General features: G+C 36.0%; 1 protein-coding gene across 4 annotated transcripts in view; it reads right to left on the bottom strand.

Annotated features, from left to right (window-relative positions):
• Mef2c (myocyte enhancer factor 2C) overlaps positions 1-23,756 on the bottom strand; it is a 149,673-nt gene extending 125,917 nt beyond the window's left edge. For 3 of the 4 annotated variants that reach the window (XM_055604052.1, XM_055604051.1, XM_055604053.1), the window contains exon 1: positions 23,548-23,628. The gene's annotated coding sequence lies outside the window, so the exon portion shown is untranslated. The other variant, XM_055604050.1, reaches the window with a different exon arrangement.
• Between the last annotated feature and the right edge of the window lie 318 nt (positions 23,757-24,074).

Genomic DNA, 24,074 nt, shown 5'->3' with positions numbered 1-24,074 from the left:
CATGCCCCTCCCCAAGTCCACTGATAGGGGAGGTTCTCCTCTCCTTTCTGATCTTAGTCTATCAGATCTCGTCAAAAGTGGCTGCATTGTCCTCTTCTGTGGCCTGGTAGGGCTGTTCCCCACTCAGGGGGAGGTGATCAAAGAGCAGGCCAATCAGTTCATGTCAGAGGCAGTCCCTCTTCCCATTACTAGGTAACCCACTTGGACACTGACCTGCCATGGGCTACATCTGTGCAGGAGTTCTAGGTTATCTCCATGAATAGTCCTTGGTTGGAGTATGAGTCTCTGGGAAGTTCCCTGTGTTCAAATTTTCTTGTTCTGTTCCTCTCCTTGTGGAGTTCCTGTGCTCATTCTTTATTAAATGTCTCTGAACCACGTGCATGGCAGGGTTTACATTTGGGAACTACAGACAACAGATCTTAAAATTGGCCTGGGATATTTTGGAGGAGTAGGCTAGAAAATGTTACTTGGGCCTCAGGTAAGGCAGCAGAGTGTATCAGAGAAGGGAGCAAACTTGAAGTAACCTGATGGCAAGCTCGTTCATTCCATCCTGCCCAGAACATGCTCACCCCATTACTTCTCATTTCTTTAGCTTTTGCCCAGTTAGCTCTCAAAAAAGACCTTTTCATCATGTGTCTGTCAGGTGAAGTAAAGACAACTATTAAACATTTACAGTGATGATCACTGCACATCAGTACTAAGAAAAAGAAAGAGTTTAGTGTAAAAACATAATAAACCAAGGCAACTGAATCCCTCGGTAGTCATGCTCAGACTCCAGCAGGCACTCTCATTACCGGAACACCCGGCAGAATGCTCTCACAGCAGTATGCTAGTGTGAAATAGGTGCTCTGAAGTAAGAGACACTTTCTGAGTTTGGGGTGCCATGGAGTACACACACTTTAGAAATCTGGAAAAATGCTCTCTGTCAAGCCATTCACTTGTCTTGTCAGAGATCTCTGGCTAATAGTACCAGTGAAAGCAAATTTGAATAACGCATTCAGCTATTTATGTTACTGAACTAGTATGGCCTCTTATTGATTTTTGAACTTTTATCTGAGGTATACAGTAGGCATCTATGGGCACATGTACAATCATATCACCCATTTAAAAACTGTCCCCAAGAAAAATAAATTCTATATTTCCTACATTAATTGTAAAATACTTTTAGACACAATATATTTGTCATTTTGTGACATTATTACTGGGTACAAAGTATTACAATAGAGTCCACATGCCATAACAATGACATCAAAATGACAGCGCAAGACCTGTTGTGAATGTGTACTCTTGGGTGATGTGTTTCCATAATCCTCATGCAGTACAGACCAGACTTTTAATTTCTAATTATTAAGAATATAGAAGTGACGTATAAGAAAAATGAAGGATAATGCTGTTTACAAATTTAGCTTCTGGGCTAAATAGCTGTGACTTTAGTTTTCCACCACAATGTTGCAACTCACTTTTCCAGCCCACCTCAACTTAACAAACAGCAGGTGGAAGGTTACATAACCACAGATATCTTACTCTATGAAAAGCCAGTAATGGAAACTGCAAAGACAATCAATCATATACATTGGAAAGTTATCCTCTGAGAGGAAAACTCTTTGTAGGTATGCCGCAGATATAAGTTAGCTAATGGGAATCTATAAACAAAACCTTCAGCTGCAAAGGTATTTGCTCCTTTGAGAATGAGTCTAAAGATAACATTCTATAAGCCAACACTATGATAAAGTTTTGTAAACCATATAGGTCTTAACATTTTGTTAAAAACCTTCTGCAAGTAGGGAAAAATGTGAATTTCCTGAATGTAATGAAAATAGGTTTCCAATTGTGGCCAATGCAACATTGTGATGACTAAGAACACAGTAAAATGTTGTGTTCTGTAAGTAGGAAGCAAACGAAAACAGTCTCCTTTATATGAAGGAGAAAACCTTGCATTTTCTAGTGGAATCAACATTCTGGCCAGGTGAAGTGCTAGTAGGATGAATGGAAAGACTCCGACTGTCTTCTCCATTCTTCCAGTAAGAAAAGGAACCATCCCATCCCATCATATCGGCAGGGGAATAAGCAAGTGAACTATGACTTTGTAGATGTCTCTGCTTTCTTTTTGCGGGGGGGAGGAGGGATGAATCTTTGCCAGCCTTGTCTTATATAGCAACACTGCCCGCTATTCACAGATACTGCAACACTTATATGTACCTTAATTCCAACGTTTTGTCACTCCGACATCGTAAAGCAGAATGAAAAGTGTTTTGTGGTTTTGTTTTTAGAAACTGCCGAAATAAACGACGATTTGTTTGTATTTTTTCAAAAGCCATGGTCTACAGCATACCTTCCAGACACAGCCTCCAGTCATGTCTGTGCAGCCAGCCTGGACAGTCAGATTCAGACCGCAGGACAGGCCTGCTCAGCAGACCCAGCAGCCACAATCTGGAGACATCAGTCTTACCATGTGCATGACATTACGATGGTCCATAGCAACCCTGCATGACTACAATTTAAGTAGAGCTTCCAATTTGCTGTTGTTGGCATGACTTAATTTTGGCTCAAAAAGGACAGTTTTTTTTTTTTCCCCTTCCCCCTTTCTGGGTTTCACTGACTATACAATGAAGAGAAAAACAAAACAAAACAAAACAAAACAACAGCAACAAAAAACCCCCACAAAACCCATTATGTTCTTAAAAGGATCCATACTCTCCCTTTCTTAAGGAAATTTAGGGAATTTAACAACTGTTGGCCTCTGGCTAATCCCCACACTAATCTTTTTCCAGCTTCGCCTACATCTTGACCCCTCATGACAAATATTTTAGGCAGTCTATTTATAAAGTTCATCACTTCCCCTGTTACTTCATCTTCAGAAATGCCAATAATTTAGAATCTACAATAGTACAGCTGGTTTCATAAACTTGGGAAAGAAAGATTATATGGAACAGATTATTCTGCCATAAATTAAGAAGTCATTTTACTTCCAAATTCTGCAATTAGAGGGAATAATGCTATTGTCCCAAACTTGCCACTTTACTGTTCCAAGACGCTTCAATGTTTTAGAGAATTTGGAAGATCTGTTAACAATAGTTCTTGCCTGTGGCTTTGCATTTTAATTTCTATGGTCATTTTTGAAAATACTGATTCGTAAGACTTATCAAGGCAATTAGAACTGTAGTTGCTGGTTTCCAGGTACTGACAGTTCTTAAGAGCTCGACAAGATATTTAAACATGAAGCTAGAGCTGAAATCCTTTGTATTAAACATGCTCAGAAAGGTAATACCCCACAATAGGTATGATGTTGCAGTATCCCACTGGGATTAAGAAAGTTATTAGTCCATTCATTGGTGAGCTGATTCACCTGGAAGTTTTTCTGCCTTTGCATGAGAAAAAAAGTTTATCTGAATAGTCTCATCAATTCTCAATGGACTTGTAAGCTACAATCATGAAAAGCTCTGATTTTCTTCATGTAGTCTTAATAAATATGAGCCATTTTTGCATAGCCAGTATCAGGTCTGTCAGTTGCTAAAAATGAATTGTCTTCACTGGATCATATTGGATCTTTAGGGGGTTTCCAGTAATACTAAAAATACATACATCTCATCTTAGGGTATTTACTGACATGTAAATCACTAATAATACAGTAATTTGATTTCAGGCCATATACTTAATTTGTTCAAGTTGATGACTTCCTAATTGTATATATAATATTATGTTATTTATCTGAGATCATATTCACTACATTTTATGTCTTTCAAAAATGTCAGCCCATTAGATCAACATTGCCCATCTTTTAAAACTACTTGAATTCTCTACTATAGTCTTAGAGAAATGATATTACCAGGGAGTGTGGCCTAGTTGGACTTATCTCATTAAAAACCTTCTTTGTATAGGTGATAGCATGTGGAACCAAAAGCTGAAACTGTGCTTCTCTATATATGGCAGCCACCTACTCTCAACTCTAAGCATGTCTGTTTTGTGGCAATGTTTTCTATAACAAAATAAAACGTTCTTCTGTGTAAACTTAGGCCAATTCTTTTATCTTATTGTTAAGTTTTCTGCATTCTACATACTCAGTATTATTGTGTTTTATGTGTGTATACTTTGTATTTATATTTGTTAATGTGTACTAAGTCTACTTCCCCTGATTCTTTATATCGTTTAAGGCCACAGTTTGCTATTAAAGATGTATTCCCACCTAAGAACTCATGATGATGCCAAATGACAAGATAACATGGAAGGAGAAAATCTCCTGAAGTCTTAATCCTAGGCAAAGGACTATAGGCAACTGTGAAGTGCTGAGAGCAGGCAAAAGGGTCCTTCTCCTCAAGGAAGAGCACACCAACTAATTACCCAATACCAAATGGACAGCCCTGAGAATATAAATACAAGTAACACTGCACAGGGTGAACACAGTGTATTTATATATTTAGGAATATGTAACATAATAATAATATAATATAACATAGATATAACATAGATAAAAGAAAAAAGAAGCCTTAAATTTGAAAGATAGCAAGAGCATGTATATGGGAGGTTTTAGATGGAGAATAGGGAAAGAGGAATTATATAATCATATTATATCTAAAAGTAAGACACTGAATTCACTATAAAAAAGACATTCTCCATTCTATGAGCGTATCTTTAATAGAGTTCTTTTAACATGTACAAGATTTCTTTTTGCAAAGCTAAGATACATTTCACATACTTTATTTATTATTTATTTCTTTTAGAACAAGAAGGAAAAAGGAAAACGTTGGCTGAAGTTTTTTTTTTTTTTAAATTACTTTTTGTATGAGATAAAAGTTGAGTTCCTTTATATAAAGGCTTCTTGGGGCATCTCTCTGTTGGTGCTCTTCTCTCTTATTCATAACCTGTTCTATATCCTTTGACAAAGCAGGGGATTGCAGAGGAGGACCAGGCTCAGGCATCCTTCCTTTCAGCTGTGTCTAGGAAATAGGGCATGAGTGGGAGGAGAGGAGCCAGTCGTCCAAGTTATCTCCAGATCCCCAACAGGGAGGGTTTTGTGGCATACCAGAGAATGGAAAGGGGATTAGCCTCACTTGTCCTACTTCTGGCCCATCTTCACAGCTTCATTAGTTCCCTGAAATTTGAAAAGAAACTAAAGTACTAGGCAAGGCCTGAGCGGCTTTTCAAAATGGGAAAAGCATAATTGAGAATATGGCCCAGCATAAAAACCATATGAAATCCTTTGCTTTCTCGGGGCATTAGCTGCCCAAACTCTCTTTTCACAGATCTCATCAGGGCTTGATTCAGTCGTTTAAGTCTCACATTAGGTGTCCCTCTCTCTACCAAAGACTAACCTGAGCAGTTATATTTAGAAAGAGTTGAACACTTTATCACATAAGCAGTGACATCACTTTTGATATAACCTTTAGGACGGTGTTGAGTACATAGAATTTATAAATTCACTTGGCATTTTCATTTGCTCAAGACCCTGATTTCCTCAGGGCCAGATTAGTAAACTTTCACCTCTGTATCTCTAATGCCCAGAAGTCACTCTCCACTAACTTCTGATTGCACTGACTAAGAAGTTCACACTTGCTGTTTGCAAGTGCTGGAGAATACAACTTTAAGAACAGAGCCCAAACTACTATGTTTATTTGTTTCTGTAACTTTCAGAATGGAGAGTTCTACGCCTAAAAAGAAAATCCATATTTATCACTTAACAAGGAATTTTTAAGCCAGTCTTTACATGAAAAGCACCCAAGCAGTGCAACAAAATCACAATGCCCAGATGGCAGCTCAGCTTAATCCAAATCTGGAGGTGGGATCTGGGTATCATGTTTTTGAAAAGCTTCTCATCTAATCAGAATTGAGACCCTATTAACTAAAATAATTATTCAAAGACAACTCAGTGTTCTATCTTTGTTACTTAACATACACCCCAAATCAACTCTGTGATGCATATTTTGAATGATTCTGTTGTGAGAAATTGTTTGTTGATTTTAGTCTTGGGATGATTAAACTTTTTGAAAACACTTTTTAAAGGCAGCGCTAGCTCACAGCACAGTCTTCTGGCATTATTACTAATAACTTAACATAATTATCTTTTATAGAATTATCCAACAGCTATGACTCCTCCAGTTAGGAAATGTAAGACCTTTATGATAAGTTATTTCCTATATAGTTAGAATTCAAATAAATTCTAAAAATAAATTTGATGTCCCATGGCATTTGAAGAGTATGTATTATAGTTGGAAGGTTCTGAAAGAAGAAGTCAAAGCATTTACTCTGAATTATGTAAGAAAACAGAGGCAATCCCTTGACTTAGTGGTTTTGTTGTAATGAGTGAGTGCTGACCATTATCAGAGTCAGTCCCTAACAAGAGAAGACTAAGACTTCCCAGGAGGCACACAGTGATGGAGGGGTCTACTGATTTCTGTATCACAGTAATTCCAAGTAACACACAACACCCACACCTTCAAAAGACATTTCTAATAAAAGCATTTTTAAATACAGAGAACATAGGTCTTTTTTTTTCTGGTTTCATGGTAAACTTCTTTCTCTTCAACACAAACAAAGCAGAAGCAAATGTAGTTACTAACATGAGCTGTGAAAACCTGTCAGGCAACCCATGGAATTAAAAGCATTATAGCTATTAATTCTGAAGTCCTAAGCTTAGACACTGGGTAATTTTGACATATCTGAGTCCCAGTCGACCTCCACCAGACTCTTTCCTCACTTCCATTCTTTACCATGGCAATATCTTTATGAAAAAAGAAACTATTTCCTAGAGGAAAGAAAGTTCATACTGTTTCCTACAGTAAAAAATAATCTAAAAATGTCCCTTTTCTATTTTCAAAGCTCCTTTACTGAAACCAGAAATACTTCATTTAAAACTTAAAAGCCACAGTTGATGAATAAACAATATGTATTAGTTTTTAAATATAACAAAGCCTACGCTGTCACTATTTGCCTCAAAGCCATAACTAGTTTCAGGATTTTTGTTTGTTTTCTTTTTGAACTACAAAGAAACACTTAGAAGGTGTGTTTGAACTTGAAATTTCCAGAATGTTCATTACACTAATTAAATTAACTAATTCCTGAAATCCATTTGTATCCAATGTAGCCTTTGTCTAATTACTCAAATCCTTAAATATAAACTATACAAATCACAATAATTCTTGCAAGTGAATTTAAAAAGAAAACAGCTCAAAAGATGAAAATCAAAATAGAAATCAGTAGACAATAATGAAAAGCTACATGTTCACACTTCAGTTAGGCTCACACTGTAACTAGAAAGTTGATTTCACAAACAGTAATAAGATGCTGCCTGCAAAAAGAGTCTGTCAAATACTCAGTAAAAATGTTTTCCCCTTAGGATAACAATATGGAACTATACGTCAAACTAATACTTGTTTCTTTTTCTTCTGTTTAGAAAGAACACAGACAGATGTATTATGCTATTCTGGAATAACTGAATACTTTTCCTTAACCAGCTATGAAAATTTCCGATGGAATAATTGAGTACTTCTCTTTTTACTTAACAGGAACGACGTGTGTAGGGTCTTAGCTTAGTAAGAGGATGTGCTCTAGAGACTACTTGGTTGGAGATTCTTGTGTCCTTACTAGGTAACCTTAGGCAAATTACTTACAAAGGCTTTGCCTCAGTTTCTTCACCTGTAATGTGATAAAGGTAATAATATGGTAGAATGGATTAAGTTTTGACAAAGGTATAAGCTAATGAACTTAAAATGTTTTAAGATCTTAGTACAATTCTTAAGCGAAGAGTAAGATCACCAAAACTGTTAGCTACTATATTTACTACCAACAACTGTAATGCATAGTTCCTGTAAGTAGCAATGCAAACTGTTGACACATAGCCTAACCATTATATACAGGAGATACTAGAGATATGCTGGCTAGCAACAGGGGAGAAAACAGAGGTAGGATTCCCAAGTCACAGCTGAAAGTATCAATTTTATTTATAGATCAGTCTAACTTCGTAAGACCAAGCCAACAAGTATTGAAAACCAACTGGGCAACATATGTTAGTGCAGAAGGAAAAGAATACAGCTATCTTGAAACTCTCTAAAGAAAGGTGACTGGAAAGCTTTCTGACCACTGCTGTCCAGCCTATCATGATTTGTGCAGTGAGAGCATTTGATGGGATTGCGCAGTGAGAGAGACTTTGATGGCTTTCTTGTTCTATGAATAATGTATATTTTGGGGACAGTTTTACGAAATGATTTATCTTTGCTCTAAAAAGTCCCGTGACTAAGCAAATGCAAATAGAGTATCGCATCCTAAGCACAGAGAAAGGTGTCTTTGTATCTGCTGGAAGGACCATCTTCTCATCCTTGTTGAAAAGTTGAGTACCCATCCTTGTCAGAACTTGAAGAAACTCACAAAACTCTAAGTGTTTTTAAGATAAAATGTTTCCAAAACTCATCTCCCCAGTAACTAGAAACTAATTTACATTGGAAAGTATACTTGCTTTAGATTTTAAAAATCAAGTTAGATTGGAAATCGGATTACTTCTTTAGAAGGAAGGCATTAATTTAAAAAAAAAAAAGGCTTATCTCTTTTGGAAAATCCACTATTTCATTGGGAAAAAAATTCTATTTGTGAATATTCAACTTCTGTGAATCATGCTAAATGGAGTAAACTTTTTTTTCCCCTTAATGACATTTAAGATTGTTTCTATGGCATGAATGATGTATAGAAGATTTTAGGATTAACAATTCAGGATGACGAAATTCACACATGGAGTCTTGTCTTGAAATAATCTTGTTTTTCATATTCTAACAAGATTAAAGATTTTAATTATTCTGTGGCCACATGACCCCTTCTTCAACACCAGCAGTAGTTAGGCCAAGACTGTCCCAAAGCTAACAATTGTTCCTGAAGTTATTGCAAACAGTTAAATAGAAAGGACAGTGGGGTGGGGCCAGGCAATTCCATAGGACTAAACCCAACTCCTCTCTTTACTTTACCCATGGGCACTCAACTCTTTGTGCTAACACAAATATCAAGGCCACTAAACCCCAAGAAATGCAAATACCCACAAGTTAGAGTGGGAGATTATGTGATTTGTAAAAACATAAATAAATTAAAATGTTGGAAGGAAAAAAATAAAGCCTAAAATTGTTCTTTATTTTCATCTCATCTCATCTCATCTGACAGTCTTGCTATGTAGCCCAGGCTAACCTTGAACTTGCAATCCTTTACCTCACTTGTAAATAAGATGCATGTGTCACTGTGTCCATTTTTTATGATTCACCTTAAATCTGTGTGCTATGCTCATGAAAAACATTATAAAATCAATTTATGACAGGCATGTATACATCAATATTTAAGAATGATATACTAGGATTCCTTTTACATTAAGAATTAAGAAAGACAAACATGGGATATACTAATTTATATTAGGTATATAATACAGGATAACCATTCTACAATCCACAGACCTAAAGAAGCTAAGTAACAAGGAGGAGATTAGGGAGGATGATTAATTCTCATTCAGAAGGGCAAATAGAATAGACACTGGAAGTGGTTGAAGAGAGGGAACAAAGCAGAAGAGTACCATAGATGTCTTCTAAAAGACCCCAATCAAGAGGGGATCAAAGCAGATGCCAACACTCAAAGCCAAACTCAGGGCAGAGCACAGGAGTCTTATGGAAGAAGGGGGGATGGAAGGACCCAGAGAGAACAGGTGCTCCACAAAAAAGACCAACAGAGTTAACAAACCTGGAACTGGAGAATGCTGCAGAATCTGATGCACCAGCCAAGGACCATGCATAGAGAGAACCTAAACCCCGCCCCTGCTCAAATGTAGCTGATAGGCAGCTCAGTCTCTATGTGGCACCCTAGTAAGGGGAGCAGGGGTTGTCTCTGACATGAACTCAGTTGCCTGCTCCTCAATCACTTCTTCCTGGTAGGGTGGCCTTCCCAGGCCACAGAGGAAGAGGATTCAGGCAGTCCTGATGAGACTTGATAGGCTGGGGTCAGTTGGTAGGGGAGGAGGACTCCCCTTTTCTGAGGACAAGGGAGAGTTCGGGGGGGGGAGAAGAGAGGATGAGCCCATGAGGAAACAAGGGGCAAGCTACAATCAGAATGTAACCTAGAACTCCTGCACAGATGTAGCCCATGGCAGTTCAGTGTCCAAGTGGGTTACATATTAATGGGAAGAGGGACTGACTCTGACATAATCTGATTGGCCTGCTCTTTGATCACCTCCTCTTGAGGGGGGAGCAGCCTTACCAGGCCACGGTAGAGGACAATGCAGCAAATTTTGATGAGAACTGATAGACTAAGATCAGAAAGGAGAGGAGAACCTCCCCTATCAGTGGACTTGGGGAGTGGCATGCATGCAGAAAGGGGAGGGAGGGTGGGATCGGGAGGGGAGGAGGGAGGGGCTTATGGGGGAATACAAAATGAATAAAGTGTAATTAATAAAAAATTTAAAAAAAATTAAGGAAATGTAATAGTTGTGTGGTTTAGTTCTACAGAGATAATTTAGCAATTAATTTGTATGATACAACAGCAGTGCCAGTGAATTCTAACTGTAAGTTATTTTCTTATTAAAATGTACAAAAGTGATTTAAAATATTATAATTTATACTGTATGAGCTGTCTACGGAATGGTATTTATTTTTTAATATAAAAGACTTCTGACAAGTACACCTGAAGTGTACTTCCTAAAACTTCCTATTAAAGAACTAAACAACTAGCTGTTCTAAATATGTATTTTATCAACACTTATCTCTATTACCATTCCTTTATATAGTTTTAATCTATATTTTTAGGTCATGTGAATTTTAAATTTTGATTAAGAAAATTTGATTTCTCTGAGATTTAAGTTGTTACCCAAACTTAAATTAGCATTCAAATAACATTTGAGTCTACAATTCTGAAAGATATTTAATATCACAAGGTCTCTACAAAATGTAAATATGCCCAATAACTTTGCATATGGATATACTTGCGGCATATATATTATATATAAATAAACCTTAAAATGCTGCTGTATAATAAAATTTATTAATTTAGGAATACATTCACTATCTATTAAGAAATTATATAAAAGCAGAGAAATTATTTTCAGTGAAGACACATAAACCAGAAATTTTTATTATTAAGAATAGTTAATGAGGATAAAGAAACTTTAATGAACAAGAATTGTACTCAGAAAAAAATTTACGTATTATACATTTAAAAGGTAAACACGTAAAATAAAATTTGACCATATTCCTTGGAAGTTGACTGTCTCTCTATCAAATATGGGAATGTATCTGACAGTTTAACTACTTTGGGATTAACATAGTGATTAGATAAAACAGTTGGTATCTATGACTATCTCTTTGTTATTCTATCAGAGAATAATTTAAACAAAGCTATGACTTAGTAGGCCCAAGTCTATTATGAGAAATAGATTGGTATTTAATTATGCAAGAAATATCAAAATTGGAAATTCAATAATTTTGTCAAAACCATCTTTGGTTAATTTGAAACACTCTTATTAAAAAAATCTCCTCTTAAATTTGACCACTATAGACATTTTTGGACTTCTAAGATTTTATTTTTGATAGTAAGTAAATATTTGGATAAAAATGTCTGAAGAAAGCTTTTGGTCTAGTATAAAAGTTTCTTAGAAATTTTAAGGGATGAGTACAATAAAACTAGGGCAACGCATACATTCTCAGTTACTCTTTAAAAAAACCTGTAAAAGTGACTATAGTGGCATGTTCTGACACATTCTTTTCATAAACCGAACCCTGTTAGTGACAGCGGAACAGATTGTGTGCATCTGCTGGGAACGAGCCAGATGACAGTGGAAAAACGCACATGGATACCTTGGCACAGCAAATAAAAAACGGAGAAAAAAAGACCTGGAAGAGAAAGTGCTTAACTTTAATTGAAACATTCTTTCCAAATGATGAATATCGTCCAACCACTTCTTATAGCCTGTCAATTTAACATGTAAGAATGCATGCTAAAAGAATCCTTTGTAAGTTAGTATTGTTTTGTTCTTTCTTAGCACTAAATATTGACTCTGACATTGGATTATTTATTAAAATTATGGCTACTGTAATAAGCACGAGGATTGAGAAAGATATCTGGTGATTTGGTACAAGAACACCGAACTTCAAGAAACCCTTTCAAATTCAAGTGAAATTTTGAATATATATCTCAAGTTTTAAAACTGTGTATTATACTGCCAAGTGCCAAGGATGCCTCAATTTAAGTGCCTCTGTAAATGTGACTATTGTACATGGTGCCTGCACTCAATAATACTGTAATATTCAATTTATGTTGATCATCCACAGTATTGTTTAAACATATAAGCAACTGTGCTGCTATAAATCCTATCTGGAAGTTCTCTTGGACGCTCTGATTACAATGAAAATTTATTCTATACAGTATACAATGCAAATTTTAAACTGGAGACAAAGTTGTTTAATAGATTAGGAGTCTGACTGAAGCAGCTGCAGTCAAAAAAAAATCCTGGTGATTAACAGCCATTTTCCAGTAATCATAACCCTGGAAAGGGCTACTAAGCAGGGGGAGGGGGTTGCAGATGGGAATAATTCTCTAAGCCCATATGCCTTGGAGGGCTCCATCATCTTCACGCAGACTTATTATTATTATTATTATTTTTAAATTAAAGCTTTTAGAAGCGTCCTTGATTGCAGTGTTGGGAGCTGTCCATGCTGTTTTACCACAGGGAAGTCCACTCTGCAAGTCTTCCTTGCGCTGAGCACTCTTTTATCCAGGCATTAAAACAAGGTTAGAAAAGAAAGCTGAAATGCAAGGTGCACACCAGAGGGTCATTATTCAAAAGCAGGAGAACTATTTCAAGTAGACATAACTCCCCAGGTTTTATACACTGAGAAAGCTTGGTCAACATTACCTACTATCAAAATATGTTGGGTTTTTTGTTTTTTTTTTTTCAAAAAATTAAGTGGATACAAAAAGAACCAAAAGAGGGCAACTAGTTTCTTGCACCAGAAATATTACAGGTGTTATCAAATTTTTATGAGTGTTGTCTTTTATATGTCAAATGCTACAGTCCTGGGTAAAATTCTGCATTTTCTACACTTTATATTGCTTCTCATATGAATGAAAACACCTAAATTAAGTTCATTTCTTCACTGCCTCAATGTAGGTAAACTGTAGTTACAGTTAATAATCACTCAGTCAAATAAGGATAATAGAAATTATTTTACCTATTTTTTAACTCTTCAGCGAAAAACACTTTTATCTTTATGAATAAACATCTCAAGTATTTATTCAGCAGGTTCCGTATGATACTTATTATAGGCAAGCGTGCTTGTGAATGAACATAAAGATGAGTACAATACCACTCATTCTTTATAAATAATTCTATCACCAGAAAAACAAACAAGACATGTCGATAGAGCTCTCAAAGGGGAGTACTGATTTAAACAAGACTTCAAAATTCTTAGACGCCATTGCCACAAAGCACCTCTAACTGTCACTTTTCCTGAACTGAAATCCCACTGAAACTATTATTGTTATGCAATATCCATCCACAGTCAAACCCTGCAATAAATGACTTTTAAAAGTCAAAGATGAAATTATTTTTATAGTTCAGAACTTCTAGTTCTGAAAGTAACGTCTGCCCTGTGAAGGATTTGGTTTTCTTGGAGAAAGGTATATTGTATTTAGTAGAAACCGTTAGGATTGACCTAACCTAGTGTCAAGACATGAGATGTGACCTGACAGTGACCCAAACTTAATGGTCTAACTACATTACAGAAAAAAATTAAAAACTATTTATTGAAGGATTGCAAAGTGATCTTCATTAATCAGAAATAAAATTGTTAAAATATAGTGGTATTACAGCAATTTAATAATTACTAGACATTCATTAGATGCCTGCATAATACTTTTCTATTTAGTTAACTTCCAGAAAAAAACTTCAAGAGGTGGATGACATTACCCCCATTTTACAGATTCTGGCCTGAGGTTTTCTGGAGGTTAGAGAACTTGCCTTGTGCCACAGATCAATAAACTGCCAGCTAGATTTTGAACCCAGTTGGAGCTGTTGCTCTCCAAGCTCCAGTTTAGAGGCACACAATGTATGCCATAACATGTTTTGTGTGATGAAGCAATAGGTCTTTAAACTCTCTGTGTTTGCTAAAGTGATTTGTTCTTTCTTTCAGATTCCCTTCTCATCCTCTCATGCTTTGTCCCTTTCATGTATTCTGCTCTCTTTCATCTCTAATCTCAACCCAAAAAACATGTGTACACAAACACACACACATGCACATACACTTTATATAGTGGAACAGGATCCATATTATGCTTCAGATTATTTCATAAATGTACCATCTCCTGAGCTCATGAAGATGCTCATAGTTGCTGTGGATGTTCTATCCACTGCCTTTAAAGCTACAGTAGTTACATCCAAAGGCACTATCCCATAGTACTTACTCTTTCAAAGCTCTTCTGTGACATGATATTTTTCTGTGTTGAACCACCCAGGCTCAAGTATAAGGAAATAACACCTGAAACAATCCTACCATTTCACATAGGCAGTCAAAGCAGGTTAAAAGTGCATGTGCTTTCACAATACCAAATGATCAGAAAGAGTCCAAAATAAATATTTAGAAAAAGGAAAAAAAAGGTGAAGTCAAGAATCATTAAGAGTGTATCTTCTGAGTTATTAAATGAAAGCAAAGTAGGCGATGGCTCACTCTCATTCCAGCCAGATCAAGAGACACTGTCAATCTGTTTGGACCAATGAGCCACAAGGAACTAGCACTGGGAACTGAGAATGTCTTTCTTGCAGGCCCTTGGAAACCTGTTCACATCATTGTGGAAATTGCTTTTAGTTTGTGTAAAGGAAGAAAAGTGCAAATGCGAGAGACAACTGTAGGCAACATTATTTCCTTAACCACTAACCTAAACAAACTTTAAATGGGCTTCCAATAAATCCAATAAGTAAAATCATGCACACTTGCTTTTTCAACAGCCAGGTTTGCTGCTTTTGCTTAGTTAAGAAAGATAATCCAGATGGAATTACATATGGATTTAAACATTCTGACTTATTAACAGTTAGCAAAGAAGGGTGAGGAGAGCTACATTCTTGACCACAGAAACCTTTATTAAAACCTAGTAAGTCTTCTCTAATATAGATGGAAATCAGGCACCTTGAAGAAGTTATTGGTTAATAAAGTTTAAAATGTCTAAAATGCTTGATGAGACAAACTACCTACTGAGTGCACCTCTAAGTGATTCAAGTGTTAAAACTTTATAGTGGGTTTCATAGCATTTTGGACTATCCCAAGAAAACAAAGAAGTCTCATTCTCTATTTTAAATTAAAGCAAAGTCAAAGGCTTACACAATTTATAATGGATGTCTAATTTTTACTCTTGTCTATATTTATAACATATGTATCAAAGTTCAACATTTCTTGGTAGATGGCTCTGGCCCAAAAATATTCTCATGAGATTCCTTTTACATTTTTAAAAGAGATATGTTACATTAACATTTTAATGCTTTGTTAGAAAAATGTATGTATTTGTATTGACAGAAAAATAATTGCCCTTGTCATTTAAACAAAATTAAAGCAATCCAATTTATCTATTTTAAAGAAACATAAAGTTATATTTACTGCTTGGGATGTTTAGTAAATGTTATTTAGGTAATTAATAATTGGTTTAGTTTGTACTAAGACTTACACCCTGTTAGAACATTGTGAAAGCAGTAATTAAGTTTAAAAATAAAAGTGTAACAAATATTTATTATGTAGCAATGCTTTCTCCTGAAGGGTCCCATTTAATATATTTACAAAGGTGAAGGCTAGTTTTAGAAAGGTGTGCTGGCAATAATCAGACTGCACCACTCACAAATGAGCGTTCACTACCCTGGCAGCCAGAATTTTTTTTTCAGAAATTATTTTTAATAAGATTTAAAGAAAAGAAGCCTATTGGTAAAGGTTCAAAGTGTAACTGGCAATTAAATCTACTTTTAAACATTCGCTATTTTATGTGCCAAAGAGAAGTAGATGTTTCAGACCACAGTTTCAAGTACAAGGATTCTAAAGGGAGATGTTTAGAAATCAACTTACTTAACATGGTATTAATCAAGTTACTTATACATGGTTTCCCTCTTTGTACTCTGTACTTTGACCTAATAATTATTAAAAATGTAATTGTTTATCAATAAAACAATCACAGATGCACCACATACTGTGGTGGAGAAGCTATTTCCTGAGATAAGTAGGAGAAAAAAACTACCTTTGATGATAATTTGCAGCACAAAATGATGCAGCCTATCTGCAATATAATGCATACACTTCTGTGAAAAGAAGCCATTATTATTATTATTATTATTATTATTATTATTATTATTATTATTTTGTGTAACAAAAACAACAACCCCTCCACAGATATGTGATCAGGCTTTCATGTACTGTGTAGGTGGGGGTGGGGCGAAGTCCCATTTTCTAACTCACCCCTATTGTTTTACGCATTTTAAACTGCTATATGAGAATAAAAAGAAAACATACTGAATCCAGTTTGCAGTTCTTGTGTAAGTGATTTAAAAGGCAGAGTTTTAAAGCTGAAGAAGGGAAACACTGCACCTTTCCTTTCCCAAAGCCACTGTTCAGGAAGGAGGCCCTCTGCTGCTCAGCCTCTGCTGGAGGGAAAGGACATTGCTTAGGGCTGAAATCACTCTGCAACAGGGGAGGGAAGTTTATGATGTGACGCTCTGCACTGTATCTGGTCTGCAGCCAGCAAGTTTTCATTTTGTAGCCTGGCTGCCAGAACCTGCCCTGCATACACAAGAATAAAAATACACCAGCTCTACCTCAGGAACTGTGTAGATGTTAAAAAAGAATTTAAAGAGTTTATTTCTCTTTCTTTATGCTGAGAGTAATTACTGTTTTTTTTTTTAAAAAGGAAAGAGCTGAAACTATAGTAACTAAAGGCTTCCTTTTTTAACTCCTGAAACTACCTTCCCACAAACCTATTTAAGTCAAACTGTACATTTGCAGACTCACCTACACGAAAGATATAACATAAAACATCTGCTTAGACACATATCTTTTGTTCAGATATAAAAAGTGTAGCAATTTAAAAAAATATAGGGCCATTATATTCTTAAAATATGTATTCTTCTCTGTGCATTCATTCATTAAAGAGATCTTTGACTGCAATTAGGTAGTTGGTCCTATAAAGTCTTCCTTGTGTGACCATGATTTCTAAAAATAAAATGTTCCAGTGAATATTTCAGCTAAATAACCACATCTTCAAAATTACTATAAAGAGATCCTAATCCTTCAAGTTGCATTAAAAAATGACATCAGCTTTCCAGAATGGTTAGTTATAGATCTTATGTGAGGGTTAACAATTAACTAGGAGATAAGAAAGGAGAGTCAACTCTAGTAGGCAAATTTTCTCATATTTTTGATAAATCTATTGTCCAATTTCATAAAAACTGAGCATATTTAAGCCAAAGGTGCCAATTTTTAAGGTTTGGGAATGGATGTATTCTCTTGCTACCATTTTAATTTGATAAAAATATAAAAGATATTTTTTTAAAAACCCATGCACTTTTTGGTTTTCTTTTACGCAGTTCACGTCCTCTAACAAATGACTACATCTACCACTTTAAAGATCCAACATGCTAGAAACCTACAGTATCTATAAACAACGTACAACATCTTCATGTGTATCTTATCCATCACAAGGTGCGGGAAGAAAATCAAGGATGCAATTTGGAAAAATCAGATTTCCACTAGGACTTCTTTGGAGATTGCTTCCTCCCGTCTCCAAAACAAGTTGAAGGGACTTTATTTAAATCATCACCTGAAGACTTGCTCTGTCATTCAATAAGCAGGATGAACATCCCTGCTTCATTCATTTCAAATTCTCTGCATTAAGAATTAATAAAGTCTCTCAAATGTGTACATTATTAAAGCGTACTAATTCCTACAGATTTTCTTTGTAATAAGTTTACTGTCTTTATTGCTTGTCATATCACCGATTTCTTGTAGAATGCCCTCAGAAAATTATCTTCATGTGTACTCTGAATTCTGTTGTGCTGGTTGTATTTTAAAATAATACAAATACAGAGATTGGAGTTTTGCAATTGAACAGCAATGTATACCAGATATATTGTAGTGATAGCAAAGGTTTTGCCAATGATGCTAAATCATAGATCTATATAATACAGAACATAAACTCCTTTCTTAATATGAATATACCTTTTCTTTGTTCAGCAAGAGCAAGGAGGTGTAAAATAATATTATATCAGATTATCCCAATATCCTTATATCTTACTTTAGTATTCATTGTCATAGACATTATTGTTTTTAATAGACAAAGGAACATAGGAACACTAGTGCTACCTATATAGCACTATAGATCTGGGAAATGTCTGTCTCCAGCACCCTTTTTCTTTATGTTTTAATAGTACACACAATGTGAGGTTGTCAAAATTACTTCAGTGTGCTTTCTAGTTTATGGGCAGAAACACTGAAAATGTTAAATTTTTTGTTTGTTCCATGGTCCCTTTTTAGCATTGAGCATTAAGCCACCAAGGAGCTGTTTTATAGGGGAAAAGAATCTTGATGATTTTCTTTGCTAATTTCTCAGGTGCCATTCTCTCACATATCACATATTTGCTTCACCTCTCCAAGGGAAGAAATGTGGCTCCTGTGGGAAAGACCCACCCCTTCCTAGATGTTTGCTTCCTTAAACAAAATGAACACACCCCCTTCCATTCTTCAAAGAATTGTAACATCATTGTATCACTGACTAACTGAGAATGAAATAATCAATAGGAAAATGTTGCTAATATCTCTGTATTTTTAATCACGACTTTTTCTTGCTCTCTGTCTCTGTCTCCCTCTTTCTCCCCTCTTCCCCGCATGTAACAACAATTTGATTACACACAACTTGGGTCCTCAGAACACTGTATTTGTGAAAGTCATGAATGTGCTCTGCACATGTACACTATGACAACTCAAGAGGAGGCCCAGAGATATTACAAGCTTTTGAACTTGAATTAAGAACTATTAGGGGAATATCCCCTTTTGTAATTGTATTAAAGAAAAATATCGTAACTCAATGGCAATCGTCTTAGGTAGAACCAGAGTTGCTAGAAGTCACAGAATTCAAGCATGGACTTAGGAACAGAAAACTTGCCCTGAGGTTGATGTCCACTAGCAACTACCTCATGAAACTACTCTGTGAGTCCTGGGAAGCTATGTTCTAATAAGCCTTCACTGCACAGAGACATCTACTGCCTAATCAACTTTTGCTTTGGCTATTTTATGGAAACATGTGAATTCACCTTCATTCTTATTTTCTTAAACCTTTCAAAGGCAACATTAATGTAAAAATTTTTATGACTGAAGACATGGAGTTAACAAAAATTGCTATCTCTTGAAGGTGTTTTTGCTTAAATGAAATGATGAATTCTTTTTATCAGCCATTTGATGATGAACTCAACTATATGCTTTCCAGGTTTACAAAATGGAAGATCCGCTATTTTTTTCCATTTGTGATAATACTGAATATGAGGAAGGATTACATGAATTGTAACTGAAGGTATAAACTTATTACACTTAGGAGAATGTTGTTAAAGTCGAAATAAACCTATGTGTCATAAATCCACAGATGAAACATCTCATCACTAATGTACCCTATCCTATTATAGAAACAAACAGAAAATTAAACACATAAATATTAATTTTATGTATCACAGAAGATGTAGGAAATGAAAACGCAATGTTTACATTTATGGATGACTCATTAGTGCTTTATTGTGTGAGACACTAGGAGGCATCAGTAGGGTAAAAAAGGACTTCAATTTTAGAAGAAGCAAGAAATTACTGACGTGTTGGATGTATATGAAACTTGAGTTTTTAAAAATGCTACAGGTAAAACAAAACTATTCTCTAACAAAGTCTCAAAGCATTGTTTTGTCATAAAGAACAGTGTTTATATAACATCAATTAAATAGACATATATACATATATGTTAGTTTGCCAGTGAACATATACTAAAATGTATTTGAATGTATTGGTTTACAACTACATTAACTATTCATCTCGGTTTAGAACATACTTTCTAAAGAACAAAATACAGGGTTTTGACAATTATGCATTTTCTGTTCATTTTTTTAATACCACGAGGATGTTTTATTTCTGGCAAATTCTGCTCTGCATTCTACACAACACTTTTGAAAACGCCTAATGCCTTTAAGCTTTACGGTAACCACTTCACACAGACAACTTGATATCTCTTCACAGAAAGCTGATAAAACTTAAAGTTTAAGCAATGAAAAAGCACACAAAAGAACATATTTTCTTTTACTGCACTATTGAAAGCCTATTATTTGAAAACTGAGTTTTCCACAGTTTGAATGGCTCTTTATAATGATGAAGCAACAGGGTTGTGGTATACTTATCTAACCATCATTTGGAATCGGAGTTGTCTTGCCCTTCCCCAGCAATCAGCTTTTATCTTTACTCTATCAGAATGACATGTGGACTGTGTGATCTGCTTTTTGTCAGGTGTGCAGTGTTGCTGTCTTGGTTTTGTGACTTGCCCCCTTAATCTGGTTTGATTTCTGAAAGGTGACAGATCTCAGTGAAGAGTCAGGCTTTACTGAGTGCAGGCACATCCATGAGTGCCTGAGACTGAAGCACAGTGCTGAGGGTGGGATCACAGTCAGCTCTTCTCCCCATGGGGTATGCTCACTAAGCATCGGAGACGAAAGCCTTTCGATTGGTCCAGACCATCATTATATATGTATAAAAGGAATATGCATGGTTTTCTAAGATTAGATATTCATTTGGGAGGCATTTTCCTAAAAGATTCTATTAAAGAAAGTTAAAAATGAATTAGTAATCTTCTTGCACTCAACGTTATAAGCCTGAACTGCACAATACATTTCTCCATGTTGCTTTGACTCATGTTTTGAAAACCTTGGTTTTCTGTTTAATATCTAATTTTTGTTATGTAGTACAGTTATTACTGTAGAGATATTTCCCCATTTTTGCCACTTTCTGAGATTTCATACACTCAAATACACTGCACAAAGAGTTGGGAAATAAAACCACAAAATATACGACAATAATCAGAAGAAAGTTTTAAAAGATAATGCTAACATTTGCCAAAGAGTTACTTAGTACAGTTCTCTATTGAAGGAATTTAAATACAATGAATAATTTTAGAAAGACATAATTGTATGCCGTTCAACTTATTCACTGAGTAAAAGCCAAGGAAAAATTAAAAGATATTTGAAAACCATAGAATATGCTGAATTTTTCAGGATTCATTTTTCAGGAATCATTACATAGCTACTTTCTTATAGGAATAAAGAAATTTCCTAAAATTTTGCAAAATGAACCTGTTTATAAAGAAAAAAAAAGGCAAATTACAGCAAGTCTTTGTGACCGAAGTTTTCAGTGGTCATTTACTGTCTCTGCCAGGAAAGTTTATGCCCAAGATCACATACTTTAAAAATATGACTATCTTTGTAGGGTGGAAAGTTGCTTCTTATTATGATATGATTATTTGTTATTTCAATCAATATAAAAACATTAATATTAAATATATGGCACACCTTAATCCTATTCTATACATCACATGCACAGCAACCAAGATGTAAATAGTGTCATTAATGACTGAAATAAAATACTGGTTTTAATAGAGTATGAGAACTACACACCACATTTCAAAACTGTGTGAACCATATTAATAAGGACAGCAATTCTTAAAAATAAAGTTTAGCACAACTTAAAGACGACTACTAACTACTGGCTCTTTAACTTGTCTAAGGAATCAAATTTTAAACAAAAATAATGTGTTAAGTATGTTTTGATGAATGCTTTTAGAATCAAGATTGGAATCTGATAAATGATTAAATATATTATCCATCAAATAATACAAAAACTCACTGATTTAGGAAATTTTTTATCCTCTTGAGATAGGATGTAGGGAAATCTCATTTTACTTACCATGCACTGCTTTAGGACTACTTTTAAACTTAATAATTAATTTCAGGCTTATACTAGATGATAATAATGTGGTTTATTGCCTGCACTTTCTTTTGTAATTGAATCAAAAGCTGCACAAAAATACCACTTGTGACATACTTATACATACTGAACTGTTTTTAATACTAGCCAAACTGACATTATTTTTAAAATTAAAAGCAATTTATTAGCTGTAACTTGAAAATTGCTGATCCACTTAAGGCCAAAAGTGGTATGGCTACAAGGTGACACGGCGGCTCACAGGTGGTCACAGTTCATGTGCTAGCAAGTCTCTAGAGAGGGGGATTATTATGCCCCCCATGAACACCTTTACTCTGCAGTCCCAATTCCACTGCAAGGTGTGGATGAGAGGGAGACCAGCCTGCTCACTCTTCTGGACAGGCATGAGCAGCAACTGGAGTTTTCCTTAGAGCACTTAGAAAACATGCAGTCACTAAGCATTTCATGAGACAGTGACTGTTACAGGTACTATCACATTAACAATAGTAAAATGCACTTTGTGTCTCAGCAATTCTCCAACGAGGACCAGCTAGAGAAATGGCAAAGAGCCTGATTCCACTTCAGTGTCAGCATTTAGATAGAGAGTATTTTATACAAAAGACATCCATTTCAAAAATGTGGGGGAAAAGGCTCCTCACAAAAAAATAACTATAGCATTTAAAACAGTACAAAATGGCTCAGATATAAAAATTTCCTTAAGAATTAGTAGCCTTTCTCTGGAAAGGAAATAACATTAGCACTGCACTCAAACACTTGCATAATGCATAATAATACAACAAACAATGTGCCTGTCTCTATAGACTTCCTTGATGGCCAACTTTGTCACTTAGTTTGTTAACTTTCATCCAAAGTCCAAACAGAAGGCGAGCTAAGTGGCTTAGCTTTGTTTGTTTTTAAACAGCTTAATATTTCCCTTGGTCTAAACAACAGCGCATATGCTGAAATCCAAACATGAACTGTGCAATGCACAGACTACCATGGCCAGGGCAACTGCTTCTGGTCCCCACCAATTAAGCTCTCTCAAGCCAGCACTTTGGTGAGGGGAGAGGATGCACAAAGGTGGCCTCTGGCAGACAGCCCTGCTGTAGTTTAAAGTCATTTCAAGAGCTAGAGGCTCGAATCCTAACCCAGGGCAAATCAGTTTTGGGGGGTAACTCAGAGAAACATCTTTCCACAGTGAACTAACTGTTAAATTTTAAGACACCTACTTCAAGGTCACAGAACAGTCTAAAATACATCAGGTCCACGTTCTCACCCTATTAATGCTAATGATGTGAACTAAGTTCATGAAACTTTAAACAAACTGATGTGCCAGGAACGAGTCAGATGTGATTTCAATAACGGATAGCAAACGGGTACTACTATCTAAAAAGTTACTTTTATCCACACACATGGGAATCATGGAATCTAAAGAAAAGAATACACAACAAGCCTTAACTTAAGCCTTCCAAAAAGGAGTTGGGATGGTCCCACTGCCTGGAAGAAACTGGTGATTTCAGAGACAATACCCAGGCTATTTCTATTCTTTTCGAGAAATGTCAGAGGTACTTACATGAAGGAAGAACCGATCAGATTAGTCCTTGGAATATTTTCCTTTCTTAAAAGGGAGGAAGAGAGAGAGAGAAAAAAAATAATCTTTACTTCGTCCAGAAGCCTTGAAGTGCTTCTCCACCTGATTCAAAGCTGCAGGCAAGGCGACCCACACAGAACCTTCAAAGTCAATCCAATAGCAGCCCGAAGATGTCTGGGTGTACGCGTGTGCTCAAGTGTCTGTGACTGCGAGCCGAACGAGCAGAGAGCTGGAGACGAAGTGTGCGTGTGTGCGCGCCGGGCGGGGGGGGGGGCGAGGGGGAGGCGCGCGAGGGATCGCGCATTCGCGCGCGCCCTGAAGCCGCTGGAAGAGGAGGAGGAGTAAGAGGAGGAGGAGGAGGAGGAGGAGGAAGGTGGAGGAAGCGAAGGAGGAGGTGGAAGAGGAGGAGAAAGTGGCTCTCTGTGGCCGGTGGGATTAAAAGTAACCAGACTTGTCCTGAAAACTGCGTCCAGGAAGGAAGTGCCAGAAGACGAATGGGAAAAGGAGAG

This window comes from Psammomys obesus, unplaced genomic scaffold (assembly GCF_907164565.1).
Source record: "Psammomys obesus unplaced genomic scaffold, mPsaObe1.curated_primary_1811, whole genome shotgun sequence".
Taxonomy (NCBI): domain Eukaryota; kingdom Metazoa; phylum Chordata; class Mammalia; order Rodentia; family Muridae; genus Psammomys; species Psammomys obesus.
The sequence above is the reverse complement of the archived record's forward strand: the minus strand, read 5'-3'. Positions and strand labels throughout refer to the sequence as shown.